Source organism: Triticum urartu, chromosome 7A, assembly GCF_056163025.1.
Source record: "Triticum urartu cultivar PI428250 chromosome 7A, HENAU_Tu73, whole genome shotgun sequence".
Lineage (NCBI taxonomy): Eukaryota > Viridiplantae > Streptophyta > Magnoliopsida > Poales > Poaceae > Triticum > Triticum urartu.
In genome coordinates this window covers 80,174,063-80,193,569 of record NC_141879.1, presented here as the reverse complement: position 1 = coordinate 80,193,569, position 19,507 = coordinate 80,174,063, and the positions used below count along the sequence as shown (strand labels likewise).

The following is a 19,507-nucleotide window of genomic DNA, read 5'->3' as shown; positions in this document are numbered from 1 at the left end:
CCACCCTGACTCACCGAGCTAGCTATGCCACTCACCATTGTGATAACATAGCTGCATAGAGATAAATGATGTTTCATTCGGCCTGTGTACTGAACTACTGATAGGTTGCAAAAGAAGATTAAATCTAGTTCCGATTGAAAGCCGCTTTGCATTATCCTCAAATCATGTTCGAATGGTGATCTAATCCTGCAACTGTTAGCACCAAAAACCATATTCTTAAAGCACATAATATTCGTTACAACTATTGTTGCCAATATAAACATCTTTCGAAGTTATTAAAATTCTCAAAAGTTCTCTCATTAAGGAGATAAATGCTAATGAATTTTTTTATCAATCCAAGTCATCCATATTGTTACCTAGCTCAGGGATTTCACCTCCCCGCTCAGCAACTGCACCATCAATAGGCTTGCAATGGGTGTGCTGACGCGAGCAAGGACGTGGTAGACTGGGCTGACAGCGCGACTGTCTTGTCCGGTCAGATCCTAGTTTGCACCATTGTCATGGAATAAATTGACATCAAACATTACAGAGAAGCGATAATTTACATGCATTAAGAAAAGTCATTGTTGATTTTATCATGCAGTGTGGTAGTATATTCAGAGCAATGAGGCCAGCAGCATCATAAATACGGAGTACTAACCAAAATTCACATGAAAGCAATTGCCATGGGATTTCTAAGAAGTGAGTATATGTCTGGAGAGTCAGAAGCATGGGCTAGCGACACCATTGAGTCAGTAGCATGGGGAAGGATGCCCAACACATGACTGAAGAACAAAGTGCAAGGAAGAAAGACGAACAGACTAATAGATGACTGGATCAGCTACCCATGTTGATGTCGCTTCATCGACGGCAAGCAACTGCATGTCTTCGACTGTAGCATTTGCACATAAATCACCCATTGATCTAGGACAATCACTTCACATCCATTTAAAATTAAGAGAAAAGTATACTTTTCGTCCCTCAACTTTTGGCATAGTCTAGATTTGGTCCCTCAACTACGAAACCGGACAACTTGCACTCTGAACTACTAAAACCGGACAAGGTTCGTCCTTGAACATGGTTTTGACCGGTTTTGGTGCTGACTTTTGCCGGTTTTGACCGTGCTTTGACTCAAATTCGCGTACTTTCTTCAAATCAGTTTATTTTATTTAGGTCTGCATACCATTTTCAAGTTCAAGTGTTTTTTTCCAGATCCGTGTACTTTCTATAAAAGTTCATGAATTTGAAAAAGTACACGGATTTGAAAGCAGTACACAAACATGAAAAAAGTACGCGGATCCGAGAAAAATATGCGAACTAGAAAAAAGTATGCGAATTTGGAAAATTATGTGAACTTGAAAAAGTATGTGGATTTGAAAATAGTGCGGATTTCAAAAAGGTATGTGAATTTGAAATTTTAACGCAAACATGAAAAAGTACAGAGATTTGGAAAAAGTACTTGAATTTCAAAAGATTCACATATTTGAAAGATATACATGTATTTAAGTCAGCATCGGTCAAAACCGGGGTGAGCCAGCATCAAAACCGCTCAAAACCAAGACCAGGGATAAATTTTGTCCGGTTTTAGTAGTTGGGGGTGCAAGTTGTCCAGTTTCGAAAATGAGGGACCAAATCTAGACTCCGTCAAAAGTTGAGGGACGAAAAATATACTTTTCTCTAAAATTAAACATGATTAATGAAGGATCAAGCCACTCACCTTGCGGTTAGAATCCACCAGCACCATCTCTCCAGGTTACTGCACATGAAGAATTAATCACTTCCTCAAAGTGAGAATTTCTGCATACCTTATACACGAGGCTCCTAACATTTCAGTAAAAAAACAACTATATATGGCATATAATGCTAGTTGGGAGAGAATTATACCAACATATGTTGCTGAAAGGTTTATTTACCTTTCACATAGGTGGTAGTAATAGTGCAACAGTACAATGGTCATATGTGAAATGCCCAAAGCTCAAAAGAGAATATATTTGTTTTGTTCATGAATCAAATAACCATACATGTTTTAAGTGTATTAAAACCATAACTACTATCCAGAAAGAACCTTGTGAACCGATCTATAAGTCCAGCTGGTGCAGTAATTGACTAATTTTCAGAGCACACTTGTTAGTAGGCACACTAACTTCTGCCAAAATAGAAAATCTCTTGAATCGTGTACTTCTGAAAGCATGCTTGGCAGTAGCCATACCTCGTTAATTCTCCAATATCTAATAATCGTTCTGCAAACAGAAATATCAAAAAAAATCAATAAATCATGAGATAATAAAAGGTTATGATAAAAAAAAGTGAGAACCAATTCATAACATGAATTCATGAAAACTTCACCATTTAGCTACAGCACGAAATTCAAAAACATCTTCACTGTTGTGTCCCTGATCAAAATCAGGAATAAGTTTCATTAGATCACAAGATCAAGGTGAGAAGAAACAGTCCTTTTGAAAATTCTAATCCCAGAAATAAAGACCACCTACTTGGTGCATCCATCACTTCCCAGTCCGACAAAATCAACTACAACTTCATACAAAATAGGTTTCTTCACAGAAAGAATCTTCCCTCCGCCCTTGTGTGGACACATGAGAGAAGTTTACAAGCTCATGTGAGCACACATTCAAATTATGTAAAACTAATTTTTCTATTGTATGGATAAAACGGAAAACTTTTGACAAATAACCCAACTCTCAAATCTGCACTGCTCGTCTGGAGACGTAATGATTCAGCATAAGTTTTTTTTATCCACAACCGGACAAGAAAAGGTGAAAAAGAACTCCAAAATTTCGGTAATTGGTTACGGTTTTACATTAAAAGCTGAAAACTTGATAAGGGTATTATTCAGAAGGGTAAACATAGCAGTTAGACATCAGTTCTGTAGAAGCTCAAAAGAGTGAGAGGAAGACTAAAAAACACATGTGAGTAGAGAAAGCGAAGACAATGGAATTGTTTGGAAATAAGGACAATACCTGAAGCAAAAAATGATGGTACAATAGGTGGCACCAAAATGGCTTAAGAAGTATGGAACATTATCATGTTGGTTTCAAATATGCAGATTAGAGATGTATAATACTCTAAATATCCGGATGCTTTATAATATAAAGCGGGGGTAAACCCTTTGTCGGAATACTCTAACTATAGTTGAACATATCTGTCGGGTAGAAAATTCAGAGAACATGGTAATCCCTTACTCAAATGTAACATTGCGCGTGTGCTTAGTCGAAAGTATCTCTTATACCAAGGAAGAGTATCTGCACCATATGTCTTCAGGCTAACTTATGACTGGTTGAGATATCTCTTGTGAGGAATCATTCTGGAGAAGCCTGCAACATAAGCGTTATGCCAGTACCACCAGCGAACTGAAGTCATAGAAATCAACCTTAGTTCGTAGATTTGATTTGGTAGGCGAGGCAGAGCTGGTCGCCGGGGTGGAGATCGCCACAGCGGGCGTCGTCCATGGCGGGGGACATGGCGGCCAAGATGAAAAAGGATCGCTCGATTGACCGCACAGCTGGTCCTGCCCTTGCACGACTGCTCCTGCCGCCTCCCCTTGCGCGTGCAGGTCGGCACCGATTGTGCCCTCGCCGGCGGGCTGCGGCGGACGGGCGCGGCGCTGCCGGAGGAGCGGAGGCATCCCGGCGAGACTGTGCTCGGGAAGGCACGGCTGGGCGTGCCTCTACCGGAGGTCACCGCATCCAGCGCTAGGGATGGGTCGGCGCCGCCATCAGATGGGATCATCGGCGGCGGCAGTCCGCGGTCGCGTCCGTGGGACAGCAGAGGATCTGCGGGGAGTGGCCGAGCGGAGGATCTGCGGGAGGCGTGGGTAGCAGAGGAGGACCAGCGAAGGTCGTGGGTTCGTGCGGGCAGTTTTGTTCAGGATGAAGGAATGGGGAGGATTAGTGGTGCGGGTCGTTTTGCGTTTGTGCGGGTCCTTTTGCTTACTGTGTGATTAGTGGCTTGCTAGTGTTAAACATAGAAAGACTATGGACCATTAGATGTTGATGATGGATGGTTGTGATCATTTGGATCTGCCCCTCTCTTCTTTTTATAGTGGTAGTAGAAATAATGGTGCTACGAGACAGTTGCTAAAACCTATTACATTTGTTATTTTGTGGAAAAATTCACATATAAATTTCACACATCAGGTATAAATAATTGTGGAGTTGGATGTTCAATAAATGTTTGAAGCACAAGATTCACAGGTCGTACTTCAAGTTCATTCATCTAGTGAATTTTATTGCGGCAATCTACTGATGGTACAGCCTTGCATTTTCGGGTATCGTTAACACACAATAGCACCACTGAAGACGCCCTGGAACCTACCTGCATAAGCGTAGCGATGCAACAAGTTGGACGGGTATGGCTCATGCACCGGCACATAGTTGTATGAGAGTGAACTATGGATTAAGCAGGTAGTGGACCATGGGTTATCAATTAAGTTACACTGGCCATATATTGTATTGAACCATTAGAACGTGTGGCTGTGACTCGTGCAAAGATATGACCTTCAGTTTAACTGTACAATATAACGTATGCATTAAAGTCGAACAAATCATGTTAGAAAAGGAGCAAAATGCAATAACCAACGAGCTGTCAAATGTGTAAGCCTACACCGCCTACATCGTCCTTCATGGAGTGATTGTATCACCATCTTCCAATAAAACACCATCAAGGAGATGGCCAACTCAAGGGTTTTATAAATTGGCAAGACTTCTCATCCTGGGGCTTAGGGACCGGTAGATGGGACACTGTCCTTGCAGATTTTAAGAAGGGAATGAAGTATGTAAAATATCGTTGCGGAATCCATCATTGACGGCTAAATCAAGGGATTTCACCTTGTAGAGCATGAATTGGTTCTTGAAAACGTGTGAGTATCCTCATTACAGAATGTAACAAACGAGGGCCAAATCCCACATACTCCCTCCGTTTCAAATTACTCGCCGCAGAAATGAATGTATCTAGAACTAAAATACATCGATCCATACTTGCGACAAGTAATTCGGAACGAAGGGAGTATACGCCAAGGTACCCAATAAAATGTGACCCAAAGGACACTAGCACCCCAGGCATTTGTAATTTGCTTGAAGAAGAATGAGGCACCATGGGGGGCCAGGCCTCAAACCCGGGCCAGAGCTAGAGCATTGGAGCAGTGAGAACAAAGGAAACTATAAGCTAGAGCAAGTGAGGAGAGACCTCACGGTTGTTGGTGCCCCTTACTGGGCATGGCAAGACAAAATGAGATGTGATGGCGTCATGTGAGCAGAAACCCTAATTTTATCTCCCGAGCCATATACAGGCAACCAAGAGAAGTACAACGAGACATGACTAGTGGGATTTGTGGTGTGAATTCTAGGGAAGATTTATTGTGCAACAGTGCGCCTTTTCCTCTGGCAGTTGGGAAGCATATGGTTTGTTGCTATAATTCCCTTTCAGTGTCAATTGAGAAGATATCTACTCCCTTTATTCTGAATTACTTGTCGCAGATATGGATGTATCTAGATGTATTTTAGTTTTAGATACATCTATTTCTGCGACGAGTAATTTGAAACAGAGAAAGTATTAGCGATCTTATGGCTTGAGGTGCTACCGTGCTCCCAGGTCATGGTGCCACGGCTAAAATGCTTGAGAAAGGTCATGTAGATTGGCACAACATATATCAATCATGCAGATTCAGTTCCTATCTGATTCACGTGTTGGAAACAAGGAACAAAAATCCAGCTACGAATAGTATCATATTGAAATTCTGCTATAATACTATTCCCTTCGTCCCATAATATTAGAATGTTTTTGACATGCACTAGTGCAGAACCGGGCAATAGCACCGGTTTGTAAGGCCCTTTAGTGCCGGTTTCATAACCGGCACTAAAGTGTGGTCACTAAAGCCCCCCCTTTAGTACCGGTTCAGCACGAACCGGTGCTAAAGGGCAACCACGTGGCACGAGCCAGCTCCCGGAGCCGGGAGCCCTTTAGTACCGGTTGGTACCAACCGGTACTAAAATGTTTGGAGGGTTTTTGGTTTTATGATTTCTTTTTCATTTAATTTTGTGTTTTTCATTTTAATTATTTTTCGTTTGCTGGTATTTTACGATACTACACATTGTACACGTTATGCATATATATATATATAAATAGAATTTCTAGTAGAACCAATCATATATATATCATCAATGTCTCACAAACCACCATATTAATTCACACATACACACATGTACAGCTATATACAATTTCTCCTACATATGCATGTTGCCTTCGGAGCCAGTGGCATTAGCCTAATTGGTGCCTTCGGAGCACGATGACAATTGGAAGTGGTTCATGACCTGGTCGATGGGGGCGGTAGTGGGTAATAGTATTCTCCCTTCGGATTTATGACCTGGTCGAGCAAAAATCCCGCTATTTCCTCTTGAAGTGCTTCTACGCGCTCCGTTTCTAGGAGCTTGTCCCGCACCTCTTTGAACTGTTAAGGAGATCAATATGCATGTGTATTAGTTGTGTGACTAGATATCGATAATGGTGTAAAAATTGTGAATGGTGTTCTGACAAGCGTACCCATTCCTGTCTTTGAGATCTGCTCCTTTCGGACGCCATCATGCGAATGTTCTCGCAAACGCAGAATGCACACAGATCAGTCCCCTGCGCCTGCTTCAGGGCCTTTATTACGAGAATGGAATTTAATTTGATCAGATAATAATTAATCAAGCATGATAATTAAAGAGATGGCAGCTAGCTAGCTAGCTAGTACTACTTACTTACTTACCTTGGGTCGAAACCATTTCAGCTGTCGTTTCCATTTGCCTTCCGTGACGCTGATGAACCATGCCCAAGCCCTGCCCGCCGACAAAAAAAATGAATAAAGGGGTTATTAAATAGTTCATATCATGAAATGACGAACTAAATAGGCCGAGATATATAGTTAATAATGATTGAAATTACCTGTTGACTATCCCAAACAAAATGTTATTGTCACTATTTGCTTTGAGTAGTGAGTCCAGTATTTGAACTGTTCTGGCGTCAACTTTAATGATACACAAGATCCAGTGAAATCTGCATGCACATACGTTTGCATGTCTTAATTAAGCGGGCATATGTAAGCAAAAACATGTAGCTAGCTAGTAGGCAAAAACAGAGAATTTGTAGTACAAGAAAGTGTGACTCACTGGAAGTTGTAAGGAAGTAGTATATTTTCATTGTATTTGAGGTGCTTCAAGAACTCTAGCATGCTGTCCTCTACCTGCTTTTCATGATGCTTGTTTATTTTCCATGTGTATTCATTAACGGTGTTTGGGTCAATGAACCCAATGCCATAGCGTCCACCTTTTCTCATTTCATACATCTTCATCCTGCATAATACCATAGAAAAGAATATAGTGAGGATAATTACAGGTAATGATTGATCAAAAGGATCACTACAGCTAGCTTAAAACTTAAATTACAGAAAGAAATCACTTACAGACAATAGCAACTGACGATAGATTTGTCGAGTGCGTCTTGATTGTATAACTGAAACAGTTCAGAATACTCAACGGTTACAGATTTCTCATGGTAGTAATGATCCTTCTTGACTTGCACCATGAGGGACTCTCGATCGGATCTCTTGGTAATGTCCATGTATCATTGATGCAATTCATACATTCTCGTTGGGAGCTTCTTGACCTCTTCTGGCTTGACCAAAGGTTGGCCCCAGGCATATTTCTGTTTTATTTCCTCCTCTGTAAGCACAGGCATGTCCTCGATCTTGAGGAGTTGTCCAACAGTGATGTTGAGAGTTTCAGCCTGCATTATATGCTCCAGGGTTATTACCACATCGCCCACCTCGGGAACGTAAACTGTTTGCCCACAATAATATTGGGCGCGTGTACTGTCACGTGTTGTTGGCGACACAACAAGCGGGGAGATCGATTGCGTCGCCTGTTCTCCCAGCCGGGCAACGGTTTTCCCGCATTTTTTGACAGCTGCTTGTTGTTTGCTCGAGCTCGAGCTCGCCTCCTTCTGTAGACGTTGTCGATGTAACTTCCTGATGTGGCACTCATAGTCTGTGTCAACAGGCTTAGGAGCTGGTGGTTGAGCCATACGAATGAAGTGGTCAACTACTTCCACAGGCACTTTCTCCCTTGGCGGCGGTGGCGGTTTCGGTCCAAAATGGGCGTCGACTTCTGCCCGCACTATGGCATTGGTTTGCTCCTCGGTCCTGTCGTAAGCCCTCTCAGGAAGAGGAGTAGTGAGGTTTGGACCATATTTATATCGCTTGCCTCCGCCTGTACTTTCTGTACTATGACCTCGACTCGTCCGCTACGCACCATAGCTGCAGGGTGTCTCTTCTGCGATTGCTGAGGCGACGGAGATGGCTGACGGGGCTGAGTTGGATGAGGAGGAGTGGCCTGAAGCTGTGCCGGACTTGGAGGAGGAGTGGACGTCTGACGCTGTGTCGGACTTGGAGGAGGAGTGGCCTGACACTTTGCCGGACTTGGAGGAGGAGGAGTGGCCTCACGCGTTGGTGGACTTGGAGGAGCGGGAGTCTGCTGACTCGGTGGCGGACTTCGACGAGGAGTCGGGTGACGCGGTGTCGGTGGCCTTCGAAAGATGATGCAATCCTTTCTCCATAGGATGATACGATGTTTGGCATCTCCGAGTGTGTGCTCCTCGTCACCTCCAGGAATGTCAAGCTCTAGCCCCGAATATTGGTCCACCGCCTCATCAACCATGACACGAGCATAGCCTGCTGGAATCAGGTTGCAATGGAAGGTTGCATCGGGGGAATTTGTATAAGCAACGCCGTCCGCCACCTTCAAGGATATGTTCTTAATTTTGAAGTGTAGCTCGCAGTTAGTGTTCTCCGGATGTCATCCACGGGGTATCTATCCAGCATTGCGTCAAACGGGGCGGAACCCACGCTGCTTCTCGGCATGGATTGGGCGATGGTATCCAATATTGGATCATCCGCTAGCTGCTGCAGCTGCTGAGACCCCCTTTGCTGGCTAAGTGAGTCGATCTGCTCCTGCTGCCGCTGGAATTTGATTGCCAAGTCCACGTGCGCTAATTCTAGGCCTTGAAGGCGTTCATAGTCGAGCTTCCTCTGCTCCTCCTCCATCTTCCTCTTCTTCTCCTCCACAATCTTCTTTCTCGCACGGGTTCTGTAGTCGGCGTTCCAGTCTGAAAACCCCTCATACCACGGAATAGCGCCCATGCCTCGTGTTCTTCCGGGGTGTTCAGGATTTCCCAGGGCACGCGTAAGCTCGTCGTTCTCTCTGTTGGGCTCGAACAACCCGGATCGAGCCTCTTCTATTGCAACAAGTAGCTTATCTCCGGCTCCGTCCAGACATGCCTTCTTGGAAACTTTGCCTGTCTTCGGGTCCAACTCCCTCCCATGCGCATAGAACCAAATCCTGCACCTGGGGGGCCAGCTCAATGTTTCTGGAGTGACACCTGCATCCAGCATCTCTTTTTCAGATTTATCCCACTTAGGCATTCCCACCGCATAGCCACCTGGCCCCAGCTTATGGAACTTATCCTTTTTTGCGGCATTGGCCTTATTTATTCTTGACCATTCCTTAGATAATTCTGAATCCTTGAATTTCACGAAATCGTCCCAATGAGCACTTTGATTCTCTAGTGTTCCCTCGAATACTGGAGTCTTCCTTCCTCCCTTGACGTACTTGTCCCATTCACGATTCTTGTGGTTCTTAATGCAACCGCCATCTTCCTAAGAGCAGCGTCCTTGACTCTCTGCACATCTGCTTCTGTGAAATGATCTGGTAGGGTGAAATGTTCCATGAGAGTATCCCAAAGCAGACTTTTTTGTCTGTCATCGACAAAAGTAAGATCTGGACGTGGCTTTGCTGGCTCTCTCCATTCTTGAAGGGAGATCGAGAGTTAGTCCTTCACAAGAACTCCGCACTGACGAACGAACTTGTCCGCAATCTTCTTAGGTGCTAATGGTTCGCCATTATGTTTGATTGCCTTGATATTATACTTTACGCCCTCCTTCAACTTTTTGTTCGGACCTCGTTTCGTCCTGTTGCCTGAAGATTTGCTCGATCCGGATGGCTGAAAGAAGAAAGATCGATTTGTTAATATATCTTCAACTCGCAAAAAGTAACATTTTTTTAATGATTGGATTTTGATAACTAAAATTTCTAACATTCTATATAACACTAATTATGCTATCATTGCATATGTCAAAATTCTATATGCTATTTCATACTAATTAAGCATCTAACACTAAAAACAGAAAACACAACTTTTATACATCCATTAAAAAATTGAAAAACAACATTATATAAAAAATTTCCATAATAATTAAACACTAATTATATCCATCTAACATGCATTCATACATATATACTAGTGAAAAAATAATAATCTAAAAAATCTAAACTAATTAAACATACAAAATACGTATATACTAATATATACATGCATTAATTCATACATATGTACGTGTGTGTGTGTGTGTTCATCATGCTTGTGTGTGTGTGTGTATGGGCTCGGGGAGGGGCGGCGCCCATGGTGGCCGCCGGGGGCGAGGGGAGGGGTTAGAGGGGAAGAGCTCACAGCGGGGCGACGGCGAGGCGACGGCCGGGGGCGGCGACGGGCCAGGGCGTGACGCGGGGGCGGCGACGCGGGGACGACGCGACGGGGACGGGCCCGGGGCGGCGACGGGGACGGGGGCGGCGACGGCGACGGCGTCGATCGATCGGGGCGCCCGGGCGGTGCTTCAATGGGGAAACAGAGGAAGAAACAGAGGGAGAATGAAATTTTCGTAAGTGTTGTATATATAGAAGGCACCTTTAGTACCGGTTGGAGCCACCAACCGGTACTAAAGGCCTGTTTTGGCCAGGCCAAGCGGCGGGAACCGCACCCCCTTTAGTACCGGTTGGTGGCTCCAACCGGTACTAAAGGCCCCCCTTTAGTACCGGTTGGTGCCATGAACCGGTACTAAAGGGGGTGCGCTGGCGCAGGTGCGGTGCGCAAGTTTAGTCCCACCTCGTTAGCCGAGGGGCGACTGCACTGGTTTGTTCACGTGTAATTCAGTCATCAGACCGCTCTGGGTGTTTGGAGCGTAGCAAATTCTTGTGTTCATCCATATACGGAGCCACCAAGGCGGAATTCTGTAGAACTGTGTAGTGTGCTTCAGTGAGAGAATGTCCGTCCATACATATTATTTGTTCCCCTCCTAGCGTGCCTTTTCCATCCAGTCTGCCCTTATGCCGCGATTCAGGAACACCAATCGGTTTAAGGTCAGGAATAAAGTAAATACAAAACTCAATGACCTCCTCATTTTGACGGCCCTTGGAGATGCTTCCTTCTGGCCTAGCATGGTTATGAATATATTTCTTTAAGACTCCCATGAACCTCTCAAAGGGGAACATATTGTGTAGAAATACAGGACCCAAAATGTTAATCTCTTCGCATAGGTGAACTAGGACGTGCGTCATGATGTTGAAGAAGGATGGTGGGAACACCAACTCGAAACTGACAAGACATTGCACCAAATCATTCTCTAACCTTGGTATGATTTCTGGATCGATTACCTTCTGAGAGATTGCATTGAGAAATGCACATAGCTTCATAATGGCTAATCCAACGTTTTCCGGTAGAAGCCCCCTCAATGCAACCGGAAGCAGTTGCGTCATAATCACGTGGCAGTCATGAGACTTTAGGTTCTGAAACTTTTTCTCTGCCATGTTTATTATTCCCTTTATATTCGACGAGAAGCCAGACGGTACCTTAATACTGAGCAGGCATTCAAAGAAGATTTCCTTCTTTTCTTTGGTAAGAGCGTAGCTTGCATGACCCTGATGTATGCCGTCTTTTTCGTGCATACGTTGCTGGTCCTCTCGTGCCTTAGGTGTATCTTTTGTCTTCCCATACACGCCCAAGAAGCCAAGCAGGGTCACACAAAGATTCTTCGTCACGTGCATCACGTCGATTGCGGAGCGGACCTCTAGGTCTTTCCAATAGGGTAGGTCCCAAAATATAGATTTCTTCTTCCACATGGGTGCGCGCCCGTCAGCGTCATTCGGAACAGGTTGTCCACCAAGACCCTTTCCAAAGACCACCTTCAAATCCTTGACCATATCATGTACATCAGCACCAGTACGATGGCGAGGCTTCGTCCAGTGATCCGCCTCACCTTTGAAATGCTTGCCTTTATTTCTTACGGGATGCCTGCTTGGAAGAAATCGACGATGTCCCAGGTACACATTCTTCTTACAATTAGCCAAATATATATTGTCGGTATCGTCCAAACAGTGCGTGCATGCGCGGTATCCCTTGTTTGTCTGTCCTGAAAGGTTACTGAGAGCAGGCCAATCATTGATGGTCACGAACAGCAACGCCTTTAGGTCAAATTCTTCCCCCATGTGCTCATCCCACGCACGTACACCTGTTCCATCCCATAGTTGTAAGAGTTCTTCAACTAATGGCCTTAGGTACACATCAATGTCGTTGCCGGGTTGCTTAGGGCCTTGGATGAGCACTGGCATCATAATGAACTTCCGCTTCATGCACAACCAAGGAGGAAGGTTATACAAACATAGAGTCACAGGCCAGGTGCTATGGTTGCTGCTCTGCTCCCCAAAAGAATTAATGCCATCTGCGCTTAGACCAAACCATACGCTCCTTGCGTCATCTGCAAACTCCTTCCCGTACTTTCTTTCGATTTTTCTCCACTGCGACCCGTCAGCGGGTACTCTCAACTTTCCGTCTTTCTTACGGTCTTCTCTGTGCCATCGCATCGCCTTGGCATGCTCTTTGTTTTGGAACAAACGTTTCAACCGTGGTATTATAGGAGCATACCACATCACCTTGGCAGGAATCTTCTTCCCGGGGCGCTCGCCCTCGACATCACCAGGGTCATCGCGGCTGATCTTATAGCGCAATGCACCACATACCGGGCAAGCGTTCAAATCATCGTACTCACCGCGGTAGAGGATGTAATCATTAGGGCATGCATGTATCTTCTGCACCTCTAACCCTAGAGGGCAGACAGCCTTCTTTGCTTCGTACGTACTCTCGGGCAATTCGTTGTCCTTTGGAAGCATATCCTTTATCATTACCAGCAACTTTTCAAATCCCTTGTCAGATACACCATTCTCTGCCTTCCATTGCAGCAATTCCAGTGTGGTGCCCAGCTTTTTCTTGTCACCTACGCAATTCGGGTACAACAATTTTTTGTGATTCTCTAACATGCGCTGCAACTTCTTTTTCTCCAAATCTTGCGCAGTTTCTCTTTGCATCGGCAATGGCCCGACCTAGATCATCAACGGGCTCATCTGATGCCTCTTCTTCAGCTTCTTCCCGCATTGCCGGCTCAGCTTCTTCCCGCATTACCGGCTCAGCTTCTTCCCCCATTATTGTATCATCGTATTCAGGGAACCCATGGCCAGGATAGCTGTCGTCGTCCTCTTCTTCTTCATTGTCTTCCATCATAACCCCTCTTTCTCCGTGCTTGGTCCAAACATTATAGTGGGGCATGAAACCGGACTTAAACAGGTGGACGTGAATGGTTCTTGACATAGAGTAATTGTGACCATTCTTACAGCGAGCACATGTACAAGGCATAAAACCATCCGCCCGCTTGTTTGCCTCAGCCGCAAGCATAAAAGCATGCACGCCCTCAACGAACTGGGGAGAGCATCGGTCATCGTACATCCATTGCCGGCTCATCTTCATTACACAACACCGAATAGACCAAATTAATACAAGTTCATACATAAAGTTCATACAACACTTAAATGCAACAAACAAATAACTCTCTAGCTAAAGCATTTAAATGCAACAACAAATACGATCAAGATCGCAACTAAGGTAACAATGGATCCAACAGCATAATGATACCAAGCCTCACTATCGATGGCATATTTTCTAATCTTTCTAATATTCAAGCGCATTTTCTCCATCTTGATCTTGTGATCATCGACGACATCGGCAACATGCAACTCCAATTCCATCTTCTCCCCCTCAATTCTTTTCAATTTTTCTTTCTAGTACTCGTTTTCTCTTTCAACTAGATTTAACCTCTCGACAATAGGGTCGGTTGGAATTTCCGGTTCACATACCTCCTAGAAAAAATTTCTATGTCAACTTGATGGGCATAATTTATCATAAACACGAAATGCAAATAGTTTTAAAATAGAATATATATACCACATCCGAATCATAACAAGGACGAGGGCCGATGGGGACGGATATCAAAACCATGGCACTATATGTATAACAAACAACGTACGGGTAAGATAATTATACGAGTAACTATATATCCAAATCACACAAACATCAATTTTTATATAAAATTTCATGAACAAGAGGCTCACCACAAGGTGGTGCCGGCGACGAGACGGTGCGGGCGATCGACGGTGGTTACGACGGAGATTTAGAAGGCACTAAGTAAACCACACCTACATATGCAAACTAAGTGTTATTTTTGACCTCAAATTGCATATAAATCAAATACTAGCACACACACACACACACACACACACACACACACATATATATATATATATATATATATATATATATATATATATATATATCCTCCCAAATTACTAAACTCACAAATTAATCACTATATAAAGCATTGCAAGAGATAATCTAGCAATGAGAGATGAAAGGACAAAGTTGCTAACCTTTGTGATCATTTGAATGGATGGGGGCCTTCAAATCTTGACAAATTTTGGGCAAAATGTGTGATGAACTCGAGAGGAAGAGGGGAAGAACAGAGAGGAGAGGGGAAAGGAGAAGAACAGAGCAAGTTCGGGTGGACGAAGGGTTTATGTAGGACGACCTTTAGTACCGGTTCGTGCCAAGAACCGGTACTAAAGGGGCTGGAGGGGCCCCAGTCTGACAACATCCTGCCACCACTCTCATTAGTACCGGTTCGTGGCACGAACCGGTGCTAAAGGTTCGCCACGAACCGGTACTAATGAAAGCGGCCCGGCTATCCGTTGGAACCGGCACTAATGTATACATTAGTGCCGGCTCAAATACAAACCGACACTAATGTGCTTCACGTTTGACCCTTTTTCTACTAGTGATGTAGTACTTGTACTGGTTAATTGAGCGCGTTTTTCTTTTTCTAGGTAAAGGCCCAGTGTACATATCCCTCGGCCAAACTTTGTTATTTCACTCCTAATTGGATAGGCAGTGCTCCTGCCAATGCATGTTTTGAAAAAAAAATTAAGAGCACTCCGGGTTTCAGATTATGGGTTATTTGCTAAAGTTTGTCTTTTGTTTCTCGGCGTATGAGATGAGTTGAAAGTTTATAACAACATATATATTACTTGTGCCAGAGCCAGAAGACAACCATGCAAGCGCTAAACAATTTGTTCCCGTCAAAAAGCCATTCCTTCTGTTCATTATTATAAGTTGTTCTATTCTTTCCTTCTGATTTGTAGTGTGTTTGTTCACCCACTTCAGTCTATACGTACATTTTGTTCCCGTCAAAAAGCTATTCCCTCTTTTTATTTAGATAATAGAAAAGCTATTCCCTCTGAAACATTGAAAACATCTTAAGCATCTTTTGGTTCATAGGATAGGATTATCATATGAATAGGAATTTTGTAGGAAATGAGATGGCATGTATCTCAAATCCTATGAGTAGGAATAGAAAACGAGATAGAATTTTTTCATTGAGTGTAGACTCATTTTTATTTTCCTATGAAATGTGAAGGATATGAACCAATCCTATGTAGGAATAGGAATCTATTCCTATAAACCAAAGGGCTTTAAAGGAAAAAAATTCTATAAAAATCCTATCCTCTAAAATTCCTATGAAATTCCTCCAAACCAAAGGAGGCCTTATAGTATTTGTGAACGGAGGAGTCGTATATATAGCTGAAAGGGAGAGCTTCACTTGAGTTGAAAAATAAATTAACATACATTTTCCCACAAATTATGCTTTTCGCCAAATCACATAGCTAGCAACAAGGGCTCACACTTTGTAGGAAACATATTGGAAGCATTAATTGCTACAGTCATGGATACACTTTGTAGGAAACATGTTGGCAGATAAGTTCGTCGGTCTGCAGCAGCTGCAGCTTACTAGGTGAGCAAGTCGATGCCCGCCGACACCAGGGACTCGGCGACGACCAGGTTGGCGGCCTCCGACGGGTGCACGCCGTCGAAGTAGACGTAGCTGCTAGCGTTCCGGCACATCCCGGCCGCCGTCGTCGCCGGGTCGCAGAGGTACACCCTCGTCCCGGCCTTCCCCGTCCGGCAGCACGTCCTCCTCGCCTCCGCGAAGCCCTGCGCCGCGGGCCTCTCGGAGAGGTCCCGGAGCGGCGTGTAGACGTCGAAGACGGCCACCTTGAGCCCCGCGTGCCGCCTCACCAGCCACGGTGGCGTTCAGCTTCCGGTTGAAGGTCTCGGCGTCGCGGTTGAGCCTCGGCAGGCACCCGCCGCCGCCGCTCCGGCCCTTGCCGCCGTACAGCCTGATCGTCGCCGGCAGGCACCCCAGCGGCGGCATCGTCGTCACGCCGATCCGCCGCGCCCCCAGCCTGTACAGCTCCTGCAATATGTCCACAGCCACAGGGTCACGTACGTACCCTCAGAGAGAGATGCTGTGATGGGCCGGTGAGTCGGAGTGCTGACGTCGTCGAAGCAGGAGAAGATGCCGACGAGGAGGTCGCAGTAGCGGTCGACGTCGTAGCGGGCGGACAGGGAGGCGTTGTGGTAGTAGTTCTGGATGAAGTCGCCGGTGCCGGTGCTCACGACGTACAGCGCCTCGGCGAGGATGGTGCGCGCCTGCCGCCGCCCGGCCACCGCCGCCAGCTTTGACCTGTACTCCTTGTAGTACTTAAGCTGCTGCGACAGCGTTATTGCGTCCTACAGATAAATACGCACAGCCGATAACTATAAAAAAAAGTCGTGTTTCCCACTGACATGTCCCAATCTCATTTTTAGTCCAAAACAAACTGCTTTTGAAGATGTGCCCGTTGTATACTTACATACATGGCCGCCGTGTCGTCGGAGTAGCTGGACGCGGCGGAGCCGAAGTTGGCGCCGGTGAGCAGGTTCTTCCCCGACGCCAGCGGGCTCAGGTACGGCGGCGCGTAGCCCTCGAAGCCGAGCGTTTCAGCTGCAGAAACCATGCACCTCCAAACACGTTACACACCGAGTATAACTATAACTACAAGTTCATAGCTCAGAGTGACAGTTGCAGGATATGCATGCATGAGTGTGCATATGTAACTGACGTACCGGTGATGTCGGTGACGATCTTGCCGTCGGAGAACCTGCCGGTGGCCTTGTGGCGCCGGAAGTTCTCCCCGTAGGGCGCGTAGTTGGCCTTGAAGACGGCGCCGGGGAGGTAGTTGTTGTTGCCGACGTCGATGGTCGAGTCGCCGAACGAGATCACCGCCGGCACCACCTGCCCGTGGACGCCGCAGGAGAGGAGCAGAGACAGTGCCACCAGCGCAATCATCCGTTGCATCGCCGGTGAGCTGCTCCTGGACGGCGACATGCTCTTAGATTTCCGTACGTGTACCGTGCGTGGCCAAACACCGAACGGCTGGTATCGTATATATAGAGCCAGCCATAGGAAATGTCCGTATCTCTATTGCTGGTGCTATGTTTTTTGTTCCAAAGATAAAAAAAAATGCACAACACAGGGTAGATACACTCGTATGCTCGTGGAGAACGGCTATAGCGTGGACGAGCTCGTTTGCTCCTGGTACGTGGACCAATGGTACAGCGTGTACATGGGGCTGGCATTAATACGTGGTGAGTTTAAAAGTGTAGATACTAGTTGATATACGGCCCTTGACCCGTATAGCAGGGTTACAGTGCCCGGCCTTGCCGTGATGGGAACTGACGAGGCGTTTCGTTGGGACCACGCACACCAGGGAGACGCACACGCGGGTGCATCGCCGCTGCCAACCGGCGAGGTTGCCTCAACCGTGCAGATGCGAAAGCAGACGGAGCAGGAGGAGGAGTGCCGAACGTATAGGTATAGCTAGCCTCCGTCTCCACGAGACACGCCCGAGCTCTTCCCCGATCTTATCGCTGCTCTGCGTCGCATCGTCCCTCTCCAGCGGCGACTCCAATGTGAAGTGTAGTAGTACTGTCAAGATGTGAGCATAATCTCATTTTTCTCTATTTAGGTTCAGTCCCGTTCAGTTAGGTTCAGGTCCACCTTACTGGCATGACAACATGGGGCTCTGACGGGAAGATGGCATCTGAAGCATAGTAGTAATGTCTACGCTTCTGATCTGTATCTACCTTGGCCATTTTTTGGAAACGTCTTGTAGGGTCAATGGTATTCGTGAGCGAATATTTTTTCCTCTTGAACATGGCAAGTTTGAAAGAAATTTCTATTGGTCACACAGCAAATTCAGAAAATTATGTCCCTCAACACATGGCAAATTTTAGGAAAAATTGTAATTGTCACACGACAATTTACGAATTCTGATTTTTAAATCATGACAATTCTTGAAACAAATTTGTAATTGTCTCATGGCAATTCTTGAAGCAAATTGTGCTTTTTATATCATGGCAATTATTGAAACAAATAGTACACAACCATGTCACCTTAACATATATCGCCGTGTTCACATGGCAAATGCAGGTATTCTTTTTTGAATGACCATGACAAATGCAAAAAAACATATTTATAATGACATTTTTATTGTAGAAACCATAGCAAATTCTCTATTTATTGTTTGTACCATGGCATTTTTTTGTAGATTCCTTGGCCATTATTGTACATGTGGCAAATTTCTCTTTAGTAGTATGGCAAATTCCTAAACTTTCCTGTTTCTAGAGAACAAAATTCCTACAAAATTTGCCATGCACTGATGGAAAAAACTAAATTTGCCATCTTTTTGAAGAGAACAAAATTCTTTAATTTTGCCATGATGTGCATTGGTTTTAAGAGCATGATGGCATAATTTTGCGTATCGATCATAGCAAAAGTTATACGCAATTGCAATGCTTTGTTTTTTCTCAACATCATGGCAAGTAGTGTCATGGTAAGTTTTACACACGTTTGCCATTTTTGGCATGCTGTAATTTTTTGGCTTTGACTATTTATGATTTCTTACTCTCCTCGAACTATGTACATGGCATGACATTTTACTTGGTTTGTAGCTATAATTTTTGACATGGCAATTTCTTTTCTTTTCTTTTTTTGACATGGGCAGTTTAAGTTTTGTACGACAACTATATGATAGCCATGACAAACTTTAATATGTTTTTGCCACGGCAACTTAAGTAGGTGTTCCACATCTCTATAGTTACCATGGCAAAAAAATAAGATCTTTTTCGCCATGCCACCTTAAGTTTTGCAATACATATATAGACATGTCATGGCAAACCTTTGTATTAGATCTGTGTTCATTACATGACAGAGTTTTACTTGCTTTTTAGCTATAAACCAGCCATGGAAAACTTTCTAATGTTTTCGCCATGTGCAGTTTAAGTTTTATACTACATTTCAAAAATTGTATTTATGGCAAATTTATTATATCTGACCATGGAAAATTTATTGTATCGGCCGTGTCATTTTTGTCTGTGGCTAACA

General features: G+C 44.7%; 1 long non-coding RNA gene and 1 pseudogene across 2 annotated transcripts; both read right to left on the bottom strand.

Moving 5' to 3' along the window:
- Positions 1 to 645: 645 nt before the first annotated feature.
- LOC125525173 (uncharacterized) lies at positions 646 to 3,873 on the bottom strand. The gene is made up of 2 exons (XR_007291173.2): positions 2,326 to 3,873; positions 646 to 2,219 (listed from the first exon to the last, which is right to left on the bottom strand). It is a non-coding gene; the product is annotated as an uncharacterized LOC125525173 (long non-coding RNA).
- Positions 3,874 to 15,750: 11,877 nt separating this feature from the next.
- Positions 15,751 to 17,478, bottom strand: LOC125521243 (GDSL esterase/lipase APG-like; annotated as a pseudogene). Its single transcript, XR_015610783.1, has 4 exons — positions 17,188 to 17,478; positions 16,935 to 17,065; positions 16,579 to 16,812; positions 15,751 to 16,495 (listed from the first exon to the last, which is right to left on the bottom strand). The product of XR_015610783.1 is annotated as a GDSL esterase/lipase APG-like (transcript).
- Between the last annotated feature and the right edge of the window lie 2,029 nt (positions 17,479 to 19,507).